General features: G+C 39.2%; 1 protein-coding gene across 1 annotated transcript in view; it reads right to left on the minus strand.

Moving 5' to 3' along the window:
- Positions 1-17891, minus strand: part of CCHR14.PART0H10orf71 (chromosome chr14.part0 C10orf71 homolog) — a 240231-nt gene that overhangs the window by 138963 nt on the left and 83377 nt on the right. The window contains exon 2 of the mRNA XM_044056772.1: positions 3224-3333. The gene's annotated coding sequence lies outside the window, so the exon portion shown is untranslated. The remainder of the gene's footprint in view (positions 1-3223; positions 3334-17891) is intronic.

The following is a 17891-nucleotide window of genomic DNA, read 5'->3' on the forward strand; positions in this document are numbered from 1 at the left end:
AAGATAGCCATAAGAACAACCCTAAAAAACTCTGGTCCTCCATATCATCTTTCATTGGCCCAGGTACAAAAAAAAGAATCCCAGCCCATAACTAGACATTCCCCCCTCTTCAAACAGCTACCTGTTTCAATACAGACTTCATAGAATGCATAGCCAATTTAACCTCAAACTCATTTAACACACTCCCTTCCACACAGCCAACTTCCCCCACCATAGACCCTACATTTCCTTCACAAAACTCACCTATCTGCAACTTCTCCAGTATGCATGCAGACAACTCCACCCACTTTACCTTTCAAACAATATCTATAACTCTCATAAAAAACTTTTACGTAAAGTAAAACCATGTTGCTCCTCAGCTGACAACCATGCCCCAGAATACCTAACTCTATCTGCAGATGCTATAGCATACCCAACCATAAATCTTATTAATAGATCAATAACACAATCCTGTGTCCCTAACTTGTGGAAAATGGCACATATTGCCCTATCGCATAAAGGAGGTAATTCCACTGACATTTCAAAATCCTGTCTCATGGCCATCCTGTCTCCCCTTTCTAAAATCCTTGAAAGATTTACCCATCAACAATTTCTCCACTATCTCTTAAAAAATAAGCTAATCATCAATACTCAGCATGGATTCCGGACAGACCACAGCATTACTTCTCTACTGCATTACTGTCATTTACAGACACTGTCAATAAAGCTGACAAATGTAATAAACTTGTATCTGCAGTATTTCTAGATCTATCAAAAGACTTTGACATGGTCTCTCACATTAAACTCCTCAATCAACTCCCCACCCTGTGTCTAGCATCTCTATCTATACAATGGTTCTCTACTTATCTTGCCAACAGGCAATAAGCTTTAAAATGGCAAGAATCCATCTCCACATATCTTCCCACTTCCACAGGAGTCCCACAAGGATCCATTGTTGGCCCTCTACTGTTCATACCTCTCAAATGCCCAGATTTTGGCAGAATGTCCACATTTAGCTCAGATTTTTGGACTGTTTCTCATAAAATTTGTAATTTTCTGGCAAATCACTACTGAGGATTGAAGTTACTAAATAATGACATACATGTGAGTTACAGATGTCATATCCTTCAGAAAATGCATGGTAACACCTGTTATTCTAGCAACTTTCTAAGTTTAAAACAGCAATATTTAAAATATGTGCTAATTTTGGGTCTCTGTCCCCCCATTATTTTAAGCTTTGTCCAGATTTCTTGCTCTAAGAGGTTGAGAAGTACGCTACTGTTTAATATTTTTATCAATAAGCTACATTTATCTTTTTCTGACGGCACCTTGATTCAATATGCAGATGACTCTGCCATCATCTGCTCTTCAAAGACTTAAACTCACTTGCAAGAAATCACTCAACAAGCTGTCATCTCCATTGAAACCTGGCTTACAAAAGCACAACTCCTACTCAACTCCCCAAAAAACCAAACTCCTCCTCTTTAGTCCATAAACTCACCCCACTAACAAAGGATCTTTCAAAATCTTTTCGGCAAACAGCACGAAATCGAGTTAGTCCACCATACCAAAATATTAGGAGTCATAATAGATCTTAAATTTGACCTCCACATCAAAAGCAGTATCAAGAAAACCCATCAAAAACTAGGCATGCCATGCAGAAACATTTTCTGAGCACACCCACAAAAATTACTCTAGCCAAAACCTACCTTCTGCACTCCTTACTCTATGGAGCACCAATTCTAACCAATTTACAATCTTCCATTAAAAAAAACAAAAGCTGTTACAACAAAATTACCACATTTGCTACTAATTAATCCTCCTTTACCCGTCACTGTAAAGCTCTGCATACCCTTAACTGGCTGGAACTACCCCTCCACCTCTCCTGCATTAAACTTACAACAGTATATAAAATCATACACAAACTGCCAAGCTCTTATCTCTTTAATCGTCAAGTATTTTCCAAAAAGAACTATTAGATCAGAAGACAAACAACTTTTTAAAATGAATAAACTGAATAAATCCCCCTTAGAAAGCCTATACTTGTACTCAGTAGCAAAAAAAATGGAACGCCTTACCTCTAACCACCAGAACTATTTCTAAAATACCCACCTTTACATGCTCCCTAAAAGAATACCTTACAAAATCTTGGACCTGCTCCTGTGGCAGTCCTGGCTGAACTTACTCACTATATTTCATTCACCCCTTCAACCTTGATCACACTTACAACCTTCACCAGCCTCCTACTCCACTCCTTTGCCATTACTTTTGTTTTCCTGACTACCTTACCTTATTTAATTCATCGCTGCAGGCCTTTCTGTACCTCTTTCCTCCCTACTCATCTAAGCTACCAGAAGACACCCTACCCTGCACTCTTCTTATAACCTCCTTCTCTCCATCCTTCTATAACCATACTGTGAACATCTCTCTCATACTAAGACATCACTCAGTTTCAACTCGCTGTCATCATGTAATCTCTGATATCTCTTTAAATATCTTAGAAATGTCTCAGGTCTCATTTACCACATACGAATCTATGTAACAAATAATATCACTATTGAATTTTCCTTCACATATTCGCTTCACCTCTTATTTTCATTGCACTCTACTATGAGGCATATGTTCTATTTTTCCTCAATACAACATTCTTTCACTCTTGTGTTTGTAATGTAACATGATACTTTGTGATTTAAAATATCTGTACTTACTGTTTTTACAATGTAACATGATACTTTGTGATTTAAAATATCTGTGCTTGATTTTTGAAATATTGTGATTGTGGAGCTTTTCTCCACATGCCTCCACTGAAAATGGTCACTTTCAGGCCCAATCAGACTTTCCCCGGTAGAGAAATATCAAATAAATAAATAAATAAATAAATAGATAAATATTCAGAATTCCCTGATAAAGGCCAATGTTTACAGAATCATACACAGAACACAAACAGCAGTCACAGCAAGTGCTATGTATTACACCTATGTAGTACGCCTATGTAGTACACCTATGTAGTACGCCTATGTGGTACACCTATGTAGTGTGCTCATTTATTTATTAAAGGTCGTACATCCTGCTCATTAATATGAGGTTTAGGTACAGATTACCGTATAGCTATTTGTTCTGGGCAGTTAAGGAAACATATTACTGGAATAGATTAATGATTAGCATACACACTGCATCAGAAAAGTCATTAAGTGATCTCTATGTAAGTTGAAATTTACCAATAATATTTGTTGTAATTTCTTACCTATTGTTTTAGCTGATCTTGTCAGATGACGTCCATGTATTTCTGATACTCGCGGTTCTGTATGCCTAAAGCTTCCATTCACATTTCTATTTCGTTTCATCACTGCCCATCTATAGCAAAGAGTTAAAAATAACCCAGTGAGCTTGACTTTCACAGAGTAAAAACACCAGTCTCAAGTGACTTCAACCTTCAGACATTTAACCCTAGATGAGCCCTTGACAGAACAAAACAAAATAAGGCTATGATTTACTAACGTGTCATTACAAGTTACTAATTATGATGCTGCTGCCATTTTCAGTCTGAACTAAAATTAATGCTGGGAAACTTGGAAAGGAAAGTTGATCTTGTTATCTTTCCTGTGCTTCTTTACTCTCTAGTATCAGTCAGATTTTGCTGATGGAAATAACTCAATAACAACTCCACTGATGTCTCAACAGACAAAAGGGTTGGATTAAAACAAACATGCCTAGTTACAAAGACAAGGGGGTGGTGAGCTGTTTTAAATAGGTGAGTGTTTTCAAATAATGACCATTAGTCCAAGTGACAGAAGAATCAAATCTCATGTTATAGAAAGATTTATGAATTTGTTTATTTATTACTACTATTCAGAAGCCCTTCTTTACTGGCTCAATGCACTGAAAAAAATATTGGTAAAGAAACAATCCAGTGTGGGACTACCACAGTATCTCATGTTTACAAGAAATCTTGAAATTGAGAAAGGGAATATTAAACACAATGGCAGCTGACCTTCATTAAGAAATTCTATTTTTTAATCAAAATGAGGAATTAGAAAAGTTAAAAATGTAGGTACCAAAATTAAGTGTATTAAATATTACTTAAAATTATTAAATATAGTAAGACATGATAACTACTTGTATAGCAATATATTCAATTACAAATAAGTATAACTTAGAAAGCTATATCTATTTTAGTATGTACCTTCATAAAACCCTTATTGAAAATATGTTACAAAATAGAACAATAAGTGTTCTAGCAGATGATATATATTGGAATCCTATTGATAATGCTTTATTACCTCTTCATTACCATAAATCCTCACTTCTGACCCTCTAGCATAGTAACCAGACATGCACAGCAACATACCTCTCAACTGCCCAGAATTTTGCAGACTATTCTTCATATTGCCTCATATTTTCCCCATCCCAAATAAATGTTTTGATTTTCTGGTAAATCACTGAGGACTACAGTCAGTGAGTAATACCAGACATCAGAGTTTCTCACTTGTTGCTCAGAAAATACATGTTGATTCCAAGCATGTTTTTGTATTTACTTTAAGTGTGTTAGAAATGCCCCTGGTTTTGATCCTTTGTAGCACTTTCATTATTTTTATGTATTAACTGAGCTGACAGCAACCAGTATCAATCCTTACCTGAGAAGCTATAGCCAATTAACAAAGAGACTGCCAAGAGGCACAGACAAACTAATCTTCAGAGATGATTTCTCGTGCAAGTATTTTTTTCTGGCTACATCTGTAGACCGTGATAACCGTACATACTGCCCAAAACAGGATCTACTTGTGTGTGTGTGTGTGTGTGTGTGTGTGTGTGTGTGTGTGTATATATATATATATATATATATATATATATATATATATATATATACACACACACACACACACACACACACACACACACACACACACACACAAGAAAATAAAAAGGCAGAAATGTGGCCAAAAGGACCAAAATGGCAAAAAAGCAGTATCAAAAGTAATAAACCTCTGTTCCAACCATTAGAATATGATTATTAGAAAACAACAGAGATTTCAAGCCACTCAGGACTCTAATTTTTCTCATTTATATATATATATATATATATATATATATATATATATATATATATATATATTAGTGGGCTGCTATTATTCATCATTCATTATTCATTACTGATTCTCTTCATGTGATTTTTATTCTGTCATGTGATTTTATACAGCTCTAAGTCATGCGTTTGTGACAACTACTTTGATAGGCTGGATTTGGTTTTAAATAGTGAGTGAATGCATTTTAATTGTAACACTGATAAGAGTGCTGAGTGGCTTGGGAGCTCAGTTGTTTTCTAATAAACATATTCTAATGGTTGGACCACTTGTACACATACACACATTCCCATTCCTAACTCCAAAACTTTCAGTATGTCTTAAATTATCAAGATTAGCAGACATAACCACTTAACATACCCCAAAAGCACTCCCCCTGCTAGACACATATATTTGGCATTCCTCCTTTTGGTAAATCCTGCAATTGATAAGGCATGCATTTGGTAAAATGAAACAGCAGTACATTTGGCAGATTGAACTATCTACATCTGTAATGGGTATGTAACAACATAATGAATCGTGGTATTTTGAAATCCATGCAAAATCCCGAAATGTCAAAATGTTGAAACTTTACATCGAACTCAAAATACCTACTAATAGTATACATGCACTAGACATATGCACTGTGCCAGTACACACCCAGTCCACAAATATCACACCCTTGTTACTGAAACTAGCTCTAACATACATGAGTTCTGCAGGAGTAGGCACGTCCAAGTCTTTACACTTGTAGGGGAGAAGGTATTTTGATTTCAACATTTTGACATTCCAATATTGTACATTCAGTTTTATGACTTTCAGTATTCTGGTTTTCAGAAAATTGACATATATATATATATATATATATATATATATATATATATATATATATATATATATATATATATAGTCTGCTCTTCAGTTTTTCCCTTAGATCTGCTAGTTCTCTCCTCTCCTGCACTTTTACTAGCTTATTAGTCTAGCACTTTACCAGACTTCTTGTAGCAATTATTGTAGCACACAAAAGTGCTATCAGCACTACACGTTCTACATGGAAACAGCTCCAGTACTTAATATTAATGCCCACCCCTCCAGGCATGTCTAAAGGTCAGTTCCCTGCACTTTCTCCTATTAACCTGGTGAACTTGGGCATTCTGAGGCAATGTAGCAACTGCCTCATGTACACCAACAACACTCTTCTCTTACCTCCCAATACTCAGACTTTTGAGAGATGCACTTATATATCGAAACTGGAAGCCACGCACTCTCCAGCCAAGACTGGAATAGCTGGTCAAGATGAGAAGGTCAACACTTGCACCACACCACATGGAACACATAGCCCTCCAGAACACATACCAGCACTGCCTTCACATAAAAACACAAACCATGCATCCACTTTCGTGGAGGCTCTCAATAAAAATCTACCCAAACAGCAGAGACCTCCAAGGCAGAAATGCACTTGACCACCACAACACAACACTAATCACAAGACACATAACTCTTCTAAACAGTGTGCCACTCAACCAAAGCTTCTAAGGCAAACCAGCATGCCCAACACACTAGTCATAGGTGAATCAGTATTGAGACACACTGATGTCCCACTCACTAGCTTGAATAAGGAGAAAATAACAGTCAGCTGCCTGTCAAGTGCCAGGATCTGCCACATAACGCACACACTGAGGTCCCTCAATAACAGGTACAAATATGACTCAGTCATTGTACATGTGGATGTGAATGACCCGAGACGTACCTCCCTGTACTACATGAAAAGAGACATGGAGGAGCTCTCAGATTATGTAGCCCAAGAGGGTATGACCCTAACCCTGAGCAGCATCCAACCATCACCTAGAATGATACCACAGTACAAGCAGAATATGACAGATTTCAATAATTGGCTAAGTTTCTGGTGTCAATAAGGGGATCCAGTAGCTCGCTGCCTGGGATGACATGATTGACAGACCTCAATACTTTGCCATAGATAGCCTGCATCTGTCACCCCTGGGCTTCTGGATACTGGCCAAGGCTCTTGCCACTCCTATAGTGCCTTTTTTAGGTGGTGTTCAAAAGACCAAATTACTACTGTAACAGCTACAAACAAATGCAATCTGAGGGTCATGCTGCTCAATTCTAGAAGTATAAATCTCAAAATGCACTCCTTAAAATGGAGAACATCAAAATTTGTGCTGTAACACAGACCTGGTTCAAGGCAGCAGAAAGCATGCCTACAATACCAGACTATAACTCTTTCCACACCTTTTGGCCCCAGAACCTGGACAGAAGCTCCAAAGGTGGTGGTGTTTCTATATTTATAAAGGATGTGCACACCTCCAGACTGGTAGCCCAACATAACGCATCAGAGATACGTCTGGTGCAGCTAACACTGGGTAAGACAGTGATTCAAGTCGTAGCTTGCTATAGGTCCCCAACCATGTTGCAAGCCTCACACTCCACATTCCTAAGCACACTGGAGAATATTAGGGTCCAACCTAACATCCTCATACTAGGTGACTTCAACTACCCCTCCATTAACTGGGAAAACTACTCATGTACCAATACACTTGCCCAATGTTTCCTGGAGATCATTAAATCCAATGCCCTGGACCAGCTCATTCTTACCCCCACTAGAGGTAGCAACATCCTTGACCTGGTCATTACTAACATGGGCGACCATTGCTCTACACCAATAGTCGGCTCCTCCCTGGTTAGATACGACCACAAACTAATCACCTTGGAAATCCACATCTCTCCCATCCCCCCAACCCCGCAAAGGTAACCACCATGAAAAACTTCTCCAAAGCTAACTCTGGGCTCCTAAAAACAGAGGTGGCTAACTTCATGGCACCCATGCACATGGAAAATAGTTGTATGACTGCCGAATCATACACCAATGCACTGTCCGAACACGTACACAAATGCATGGATCTCGCCATACCCAATAGAACTGACACTTTTCCCTCCAAAGAAAAAAGCCAATCTGGTGGTCCCCTGCCATAAAATAACTCTACAACAGAAGGATGAAACTTATGCGGAATAATGTGAAGTCCCAAGACTGGAAAAACTTCCTTATCAGCCTCAACAAAAAGTTGAGATTCCTCATCAAATTCTCTAAAGCTAGCTATGAAAACAGAATTGCAGCAGGCAGTAAAGACAACAACAAGGCCTTCTATAGCTATGTAAAGAATCCCCATGGCAATATCCAGATTTGTTCTAAGGTACTGCACAACGGTACCTCCTATACCAAGCCAGATATTACCAATATACTGGCCGAAAGATTCTGAGCCAACTTTATCCTCTTGCCTCACCCAAAGTACCAATTACAATACCAGTAGATTACCAGGCACCCAGTATTACTGCTGCAGAGGTTAAAACAGCACTGTCTAAGGCCAAAGATACAGCTTCTTTAGGACCCGACAATATCCCTGGCTGTGTTCTACATGAACTACAGAGTGAACTGGCACCTCACCTGTGTACCCTGTTCAGTCACAGCCTCACCTTAGGCTTTGTCCTTACCAAATGGCGCACTGCTACAGTCATCCCTCTCCACAAAGGAGGGGTAACTACAGACCCTGGGAACTATCTTCCCATTAGCCTGACGAGTCTGATATGCAAAGCTATGGAATGCATCATCATGGACCTAATAAACAAGGATATAGGGAATCTCCAAACCCTGGATCCCACACAGTTTGGTTTTGTGAAGAGTAGATCATGTCTGCTCAACTTGGTGGACTTCTTTGAGTCAGTCACTAGAGCTGTGGATGAAGGCAAGATGGTTCATACAGCCTACCTTGATCTGGCCAAGGTGTTTGATACCATTCCCCACTCAGGAATCATAGAAAAACTCACTGTGCTAGGCATCAACCCCTATATCACTAGGTGGGTTGCAAACTGGCTCATAGAAAGAACCCACAATGTGAAAGTAGCTGACACAAAGTCAGACTGCTGAATAGTCACGAGTGGAGTCCCACAGGGTTCGGTCCTGGATTCTCTCCTGTTTGGTATCTATTTCTCTGAAGTCCACGCCAACATGAAGGGATTCTGGCTGACAAAGTTTGCAGACAATTGCAAGTTGGGAGCTATTATTAACTTCCCAAGTGATGTTGACATCCTACAGAATGGCCTCACTGAGACTGGTGTCAGAACCATGGCTTTAAGCGCAATGCCAAACAATATGTTGTTATCCCCTTTGGGAAAAAGCCGGTTCCCATGAATTACCACATCGATGGTAGCCCACTGAATGCAGAAGGCGTTATAAGAGATCTGGGAGCACAGGTTGACAGCAACCTCTCTTCTGATCACCACATTGCCACTGTTGTCAGAAAGTCCTTCTATGGTGCACATCTCATCACTAAGAGTTTTGCATCCAGGAAGGAAGAGGTCATTGTCTCCCTCTACTCTTCCCTCATTAGGTCAGTCATTGAGTACAATGCCCCATTTGGCATGTACCTCACTAAACACCTGCAACAACTGGAAAGGCCACAAAAGTAGCCCACAAAGAGGATCCTAGGCCTTAAACACTTGACCTATATGGACAGACTACAAAAACTTCAACTATTCTCTGTCTCATATTGCCTACTTAGAGGCGATCTCTGCTTGACTTACAAAGCCATGTCTGACCCAGCTCTAGAAATGCTACATCTAAAGAAATCCCAATCCCTCTGCACCACATGCTCCAGAGATCTCAACCTCATTACCACAATCAACAGAACGTACTGGAGGGACAAGTTCATAACCCAGAGACTGCCCATCCTATGGAATAGACTTCCCATACATGTCAAGCAGAGCACCTTGCTGACCCTCTTCAAGAGAAACCTTGATGAGTGGATGGGAAACAGAAAATTCACCCTGGGAATAACTCCAGTGGCTCTACTCGACAGAGGCACTGGGAACTAGGTTGAGTGGCACGATGCCAGGGGAATCCTATGACTAGGCTTGTAAAGGCCCCAGGGCCTTTAGCCTAGTACACACCTATGAACCTATGAATCTATATACATATATATATATTTGTGTGTGTGTGTGTGTGTGTGCGTGTGTGTGTGTGTGTGTGTGTGTGTGTGTGTATGTGTGTTTATGTATATAGATATAAATATTTATTATGAGGGTTGTTTTAAGGTGGGCTGGCTGTAGTGGTAAGTTGATATACATTACTGTGAAGATCATTTTTTGCTTTAGACGATCACACATTTTAGATGATCATGAGAAGTGGCTATTTATTTAGTGTGGGAGAGAGAGTCTGTGCATGAAAGCTAAAGAAATGTAAGTGATTGTAATCAAATGGCCATTACTTTGGCATGATGGAGGAGCTAGACACAGTACTCACACACACACACACAGATGTATGTATATGTGTGTGTATGGGGGTCTGACAGCAGCAAGATGAAATACATCACTAGGTTCATTTGTACTTTCATTTTCATTAAATCGTAGCTTTGAGAAGTATGTAGAATTTGACTATTTTGGGGGGATAAGAAGGCAGGCTATGTGTGAAAGCACAAGTTAGTTACATTTTGTTGTGTCTTTCGGCTTTTCCCGGTTTGGGGTCACCACAGCGGAACTCCGGTCCGCTAATGATTAGCAGTAGATTTTTAAGTGCCGAGTTGCCAGCCCTGACACACAACCTTCAACGAAGGTATGCCCATTCATGCATGTCTCCACACAGAAGATGCACTAGCTGAGAATTGAACAGGACAACGTCTTACTGTGAGGCGACAATGCTACCGCAGCACCACCACCGCAGTCTTACAAGTTAGTTTCAAGATCAATTCAATATGGCTTATACAGAGCAGTATCTGTGTCAATGAAAGTTTGCTTATAATTCCCTACAGAGGCCACTAAGTTTTTCATAATCACACATCAGAAACATGATCAGAAAGTATCTATATTTATTAGTTAGCAGACTATGTGAATGTGGAGGACATGGAATGATTTTCTTCTCACAATAGACGTGATGGTCAAAGGGAAAATTAATATCAACGTGTTCCCAATTTCCTGATCACTGGGTCTACATTTAGTGGTACATTTAGTGGTATATTATCAATGTGGTAATTTGCAGAGGCTGTCTTTCCAAATGGTAGTCTTTATGCATTTTTTCACATGTTTTAGTTCATGGCTCTGGCACCAGTTGCTTGTCTGTGTCATGCCCTCTTCAAGGGTATCTGTGTCTTTATAGGATTTAATGACCATGCCTAGTTTGCAGTCATTTGCAAACATGGTCAGACAGAGGCTGTTAATGTTTTGCTTGACTTCAAAGAATTAGATATCAAAAAAGAGAGGCCCCATCACTGATCTTTGTGATACTCTGCTAGTGACTGGCCTCTTTGTGGAGGTGGATTCCCCTATACTAACTTCTTGTGTCTTAGAATTGAGTCAGCTGGCTATCCATTGAGTGACATATAGCTTTATGCCTAATTTTGTATGTTTATCTATAATGCTGAAATGAGGTATTGTGTCAAATGTCTTGGCCAAGCTGAGGTAGGCAGCATGCACTGTTTAGGCCTGGTCCATAGCTTTAGTGACCTTCTTGAAGAAGTCCACCAGTTTAAGTAGGTATGACCAACCTTGGACAAAATCAAACTGGGTAGAGTCCAGTGTTTGTAGGTTTTCTATGTCCTTATTTAGCATATCCATAATAATTCTTTCCATGACTTTGCATTTGAGACTAGGCAAACTTACGAGTCTGTAGTTCTATGGGTTCATGGGAGGTCCCCCCATTTGTATAGAGGGATGACCATTGCAGTCCTCTATCCCCTAATGATGAAGCCTGTCTAGAGGCTGTGGCTGAACAGAGATTCTAGTGGGCCTGACAGATTGTGTTTCAAACTTTTTAGAAGGCATCCTGGGATATTATCAGGACCCACTGATGCAGTATTTTAGCTTTGGAGAGTGCAGTGAGGACCTGTTCTTTACTGTTAGTTGGGGGAAAATGGTTGAGGGTATTTCCTGGGGTATAACTGGGGGTGATGGGGTGTTGAAATTGGAGCTAAATTTATAGATCAGCATATTTTCTATATCCCCTCGTTCAGTATAGGGAGTTGCGTTTGCTACTAGTTCAGCACACTTTTGGGTGCTCCCCTTACGGTTGTGCACATAACTGAAAAATGTCTTAAGGTTATCAATACAGCAGGGCAAGAAAAACAGCTAAACGTGCTTCAGAACGTCCAAATGCAACAAAACAAATAAACCAAGGCATGAACGTCCACACAATATACACACACACACACACACACACACACACATATATATATATATATATATATATATATATATATATATATATATATATATATATATATATATATATATATATATATATATATATGTATGTATTGATAAAGAGCATTTGACTCAAAAGCTTTAGTTTTTCAATAAATATATATTGTGTGGACATTGGTGCCTTATTGCCTTATGGTTATCCTTAGCCTGTGAGGCTATTTTTGATTCAAAGTTGGCTTTACTGGATTTGATTAATCCCTTGATTTGCTTGTTGACACTAATGAGGGAGTTTTCTTGTCTGTTGGGCATTGCCATTCCTATTTTCTGACAAGATTTTATTTCTTTTGTCATACAACCTATTTATATTGATGTCCACCAAGAGGGTTGTTTTTGGAGTTTGTCCTGAGTTTAGTAGTTTAGTTTACTACTGCTTTTTCTATGCAGTTATTTACATGCTTCTACAGGGTTTCCATAAACACTTCTGCATGGGCAATGGTGCTCTCTGAGTCTGGATGCTTAGAATTTAGCTATGATGTAGTTAACCTTGGAAAAGAGCTTAAAGATTTCATATTAATTTCAAGGTTGACTGCTTTGTGATCTAATCTGACTAGTTAGGACATTACACTAGGGGGGTGTGCAACATTCCCTATTTGTGAGTACCAGTTTCAGGATATTTGCACCCCTAGTAAGTATGCAAACAAGCACCTAGGTGTTTGCATTGACAGAATCCAGGAATCTTTGAACCTGCATGTTAGTGGTTTTGTGTGTGTGTGTGTGTGTGTGTGTGTGTGTGTGTGTGTGTGTGTGTGTGTGTGTGTGTGTGTGTGTGTATCCCAGTTTATGGTGAGTGACTCCAGTACATTCAAGTATGTGGTATAGTTATCCTGGGTTATAGATGGAGACCTATAGTTAAAAATTATATGGTATATGACTTTACCTAAGGTTAGCTGGACATGGAGTAGCTCAAGCATGTCACATTGTTTGACCAATTTTGAGGTTGGCTTACTTGTTTGTATACTGATACACCTCCACATCTTATCCCATCTTGTGTGATATATATGTAAAAGTCATACTAGCCTTCTGCAGTTTTAAACCATGTTGCAGTAACTGCACAGATGTTAACACTCTCAAGGGTGAGGAGCACTTCCCAAGAGCAGAGCTTTTTGTTGAAACTCTATGTTTTGAGCAGTAACACTTTATAGTTTATCTGGAGTAGAATTTACTGTTTCTGAAGGTTTATCAGATTGGCATTCCATAAAAAAGGCACTATAGGGGTGGATAATATTTTGGCCGATATCCAGAAGCCTAGTGGAGACAGGTGCAGATCATCCCTGCCATAGCAGTATGGTCTGTTGATCATGTCCTCCCAAGCTGACAAATATCGGGGCCCCTTAGAATGACATTGGTAACTAAGCCAATTGTTAAAATCACTCATCTTCTGTTCATATTGTGGCATTATCCTTGGTGAAGGTAGAATGTTCAGAGCTAGGCTAGTTTCATATCTCCCTGGGACACATAATCTGAAAGCTCTATCATGTCTGTCTTCATATAGCCAGGGAGGTACATCTTCAGTCATTAAGACCCACACAGACTATGAGAGAGCAATTATGGTTCAATGTCCTGAGGACAAGTGATCTGGCATATCCTTGCCCCTGATAGGTAACTGACTTGCTCAGCCTGGTGAGGGGGGCATTGGTGTGTTTCACAATAGAGTTTTCAATGACCAATATGTTGCATTGTGTGTTATTTGCCTTAAGGGCTTAAAGACTGAGACATTGTGAGATGCGGTTGCATGTGTCTTGGGGTGTGTTGTCTTTGTAGACTGTTTCTAAGGTTGCTGAGGACAGAGTATGGGAAGCCTTTGAGTTTTGGGCAAATTGCATTAAAGATCCTCATTATATATGAGTTTATGTGTCTGATCCATAGTAAGTGTAATGTGTGTGTGTTTAGAGATATCCATCCATATTAAGTGTAGTGTGTGCATGTGTTTAGAGATATCCATCCATATTAAGTGTAGTGTGTGCATGTGTTTAGAGATATCCATCCATAGTAAGTGTAGTGTGTGTGTGTGTGTGTGTGTGTGTGTGTGTGTGTGTGTGTGTGTGTGTGTGTGTGTGTGTGTGTGTGTGTTTAGAGATATCCATCCATAGTAAGTGTAGTGTGTGTGTTTAGAGCTATCCATCCATAGTAAGTGTAGTGTGTGTTTAGAGATATCCATCCATAGTAAGTGTAGTGTGTGTGTTTAGAGATATCCATCCATAGCAAGTGTAATGTGTGTGTGTGTGTGTGTGTGTGTGTGTGTGTGTGTGTGTAGAGAGATATTCATCCATAGCAAGTTTAGTGTGTGTGTTTAGAGATATCCATCCATAGTAAGTGTAGTGTGTGTGTTTAGAGACATCCATCCATAGTAAGTGTAGTGTGTGTGTTTAGAAATATCCATGTCTATTGTGAGAAATAGATCTTGTTCCTGAGAGGTCATCAGATCGGACAAATGGAAATATTTCTTTCACTCCTCACCAGGCACAACATGACCGATCTATAGCTGTACAATAATGAATAATCCAATAGGCAATAACTAATGCACTTTGCCTCCAAAGACATAGTGTAATTACATCTCTTGCACACTGTGTCAGTCTGCTTGACAATGAGGCAGTTGTCAGTAAACATGAGACAATTGCTACATTTTCACAGGATGCCCATGTCCACCACAGAGGTAGTAGGAAAGTGGCTGGGGATCATTTTTTTTTGTGATTTATGAAGGGCAGTGCAAGAGGGGTTCATAACTAAAACTGGATTTTTTGGGCTGGGGGGAGAGGTCTAGGATTTATCTAAAACAACACTCTTGGGATAATGCTTCTCAGTGTGCAATGTTGCTGCAATACACTCAGATAGATAGTTGAGAAAGTAGCGGACATAGTTTTAATTGGGAAATTTCAAATGGTGCCTGTGTCTATACAGGGCACTGCAAACCCCTGCTGCATAGCTCAGCACAGGTTATAGGAGATGAGCTAGAGAGAAATCCAATCAGTAACAGTGAAAATACGTGTAAGCGTGTGTGGTTGTGTGGGTTGGTGTGTGTCTAAGGCTCAGATCCTGCAGTAATTCAAAACTCTCTTACAATTATATGACATATTACATATAATACATATATTATATGATACCAAGATGCTCAGACTAAGGAAAATGCAAACAGTAAAAATGCAGTAGAAATATTATAAATGAGTCTCATATGCTGCAGAAATTCACAATTCTCTCACTACTGTGAATGATACCACAAAACTAAGGCCACCAGACCAAGTAAAATACAAACAGTAAAATGCAGTAGAAATGAAATAAATAAGAAATTAAATAAATGAGGCTCAGATCTTACAGCAGCTCACAATTGTCCCACCACCATCAGGGATACTACAAGACTAAGGCCCCAGACCAAGTTAAACATAGAAACAGCTGAATTTTGGTTAAAGCAAGGACAATGCAGAAAAATAGCAGTACAGAATTCAGATTAACACTCTTTCTATGGCAGTGTGCATTAATTGAAATGGGTTGACGTGAAACAGAGGCTAGCTCAAGCTTTAATAATCATATGGGAGTGCCTTATCAGTTCGAGCTATCATTGCCCAGGAGAATTAGCACTGAGAGGGGCTTCCAGAGACTAATTTACAGTAGGGGCAGGCAGCTAAAAAAACACCATGTTTAGAGGTACAACAAGAATAAAAACCCAAAAATCAGTGCAGTCAAACAGTGGTTTTAAAGTCAAAGCTCTTGTAGGTGGAGATGAATGTAGGTGAATATCTTAAATAAGAAAACTGTTTCTCAGCTCCTCCCACTAATTAGCTAGCTTTAGAAGTGGGCAGCCCAGAGCTCGAGCTTGGCTCGAGCCTTACTATAAGTTTGGCTCTGGCTTGTAATCCAGCAGGTTAAAGAGCCAAGAAAGAGACTAGCCACAAACCCAAGTTTTTTTTTTTTGTTTGAGTAACTGCTGAATTAATTTAGACCAGACCTGCAGGCTGTAAGTACTTTCTGTTAGGTCAGGTCTGCATGTATCAGCATTGAGGCTGACTGGAATACCACAGGCTGCGAGTACTTTCTGTTAGGTCAGGTCTGCATGTATCAGCATTGAGGCTGGCTGGAATACCACAGGCTGTGAGTACTTTCTGTTAGGTCAGGTCTGTATCTATCAGCATTGAGGCTGGCTGGAATACCACAGGCTGTGAGTACTTTCTGTTAGGTCAGGTCTGCATATATCAGCATTGAGGCTGGCTGGAATATCAGACAGTGTGGTGACATATGCCATAGTACTGAAAAGGAAGAAGATATAAACATTTTTAGGTAATTTTCCATTATCGGGGCAACACTTTCAATGCGGTTGCTGAGCTCCGAATCCAGTGTCAAACCATGTATTTTTGAGGTTAATCTTAACAGGTGTGTTACAGCTTCTCTTTTAAAATATTATCCATTTAATTATTTTACACACACCTGTTAAGATTATCATCAAAAATACATGGTTTGACAATGGATTTGGAGCACAGCAACTGCAATGAAAGTGTCTGCCCAATAACAGAATAGTAAAAAAAACAAAACAAAAACAAATCTATTTCTCCATAATATGCATACTATTAAATGTATTTCTCCATATATGCAGAATATGCATACTATAAAACATATTCTTCATAAAGTCCTAATCCAAATCTGTAATTACAGTTAGTTGGCATCCTGCAGATGCCAAGATGCAATGAGAATCACGGAACAGCTGTTCAGCATTAAATGTATTTTTGTAAAAGCGTCAGCTACTGATTTAGCTAGGCTTCACTGACAATGGCAATAACTGTTATTAGGATGTACAAAGATTATTATGACTATTTAAAAAAAAAAAAAACGTTATCCAAATTTGATGTATTTAGTTAATTTTTACTTTCTCTCTTTCAACACTTTCAGCACGATCGCTCAGCTGTAATCTACTACCTTAATACATCTATTAACTAGATGTATGTAAAATTTAAAAATAACTTCTATTTTTTAAATTTATTATTAAAACAAATAATTATTACAGATATGTGGTTAACAGACATGTTAAGGAACTGGATTACAGCTGATCAATCGCATTGAAAGTGTTGCCCCGATAACAAAAAAGTACCCATTTTTCATTGGACAGGACTATTGCAAGACATTGTAGCTAGGCAATCCTTTTATAAAAAAGATTTACAGCTCATTTTTAGGATGAGGAGTGTATTATTTCCTTTACTCCAGATTGCTTGCATGTTCCATGGAGGGGGAGGAGACTGTTTCAGTGAGAGAAAGAGAGAAGAGGAGAGCTTGGAATGCTAAGGACAGCATGGGCAGAATTTATTTGTTCTTCTTTGTTTTTACTGAGGTAAGCCCCAGTCCCTCAATTGTTCCTGACTTTAGCTCAATACCATTATCTCCAAGAGGTGCTTAGTGCAGGTTTGCAGTCAGTATATGTGTTCAAGAGAAACATGTTGAAATTACGGTATTATTGTAGTCATTGTTTCCATAGGTTCATAGGTTGGTATTAGGCTACCCACCCAAAGGCATTTATAAGCCTAGCCAGAATGTGTTGGCTTTCGCCGCCCCCTTAGATTAGTTCCCTATGCCTCTGTCCAGCAGAGCCACTGAAGTGATCCC

The sequence above is a fragment of the Protopterus annectens genome, chromosome 14.part0 (assembly GCF_019279795.1).
Source record: "Protopterus annectens isolate FY-2018-M chromosome 14.part0, PAN1.0, whole genome shotgun sequence".
In the NCBI taxonomy this organism is placed as follows: Eukaryota; Metazoa; Chordata; order Ceratodontiformes; family Protopteridae; genus Protopterus; species Protopterus annectens.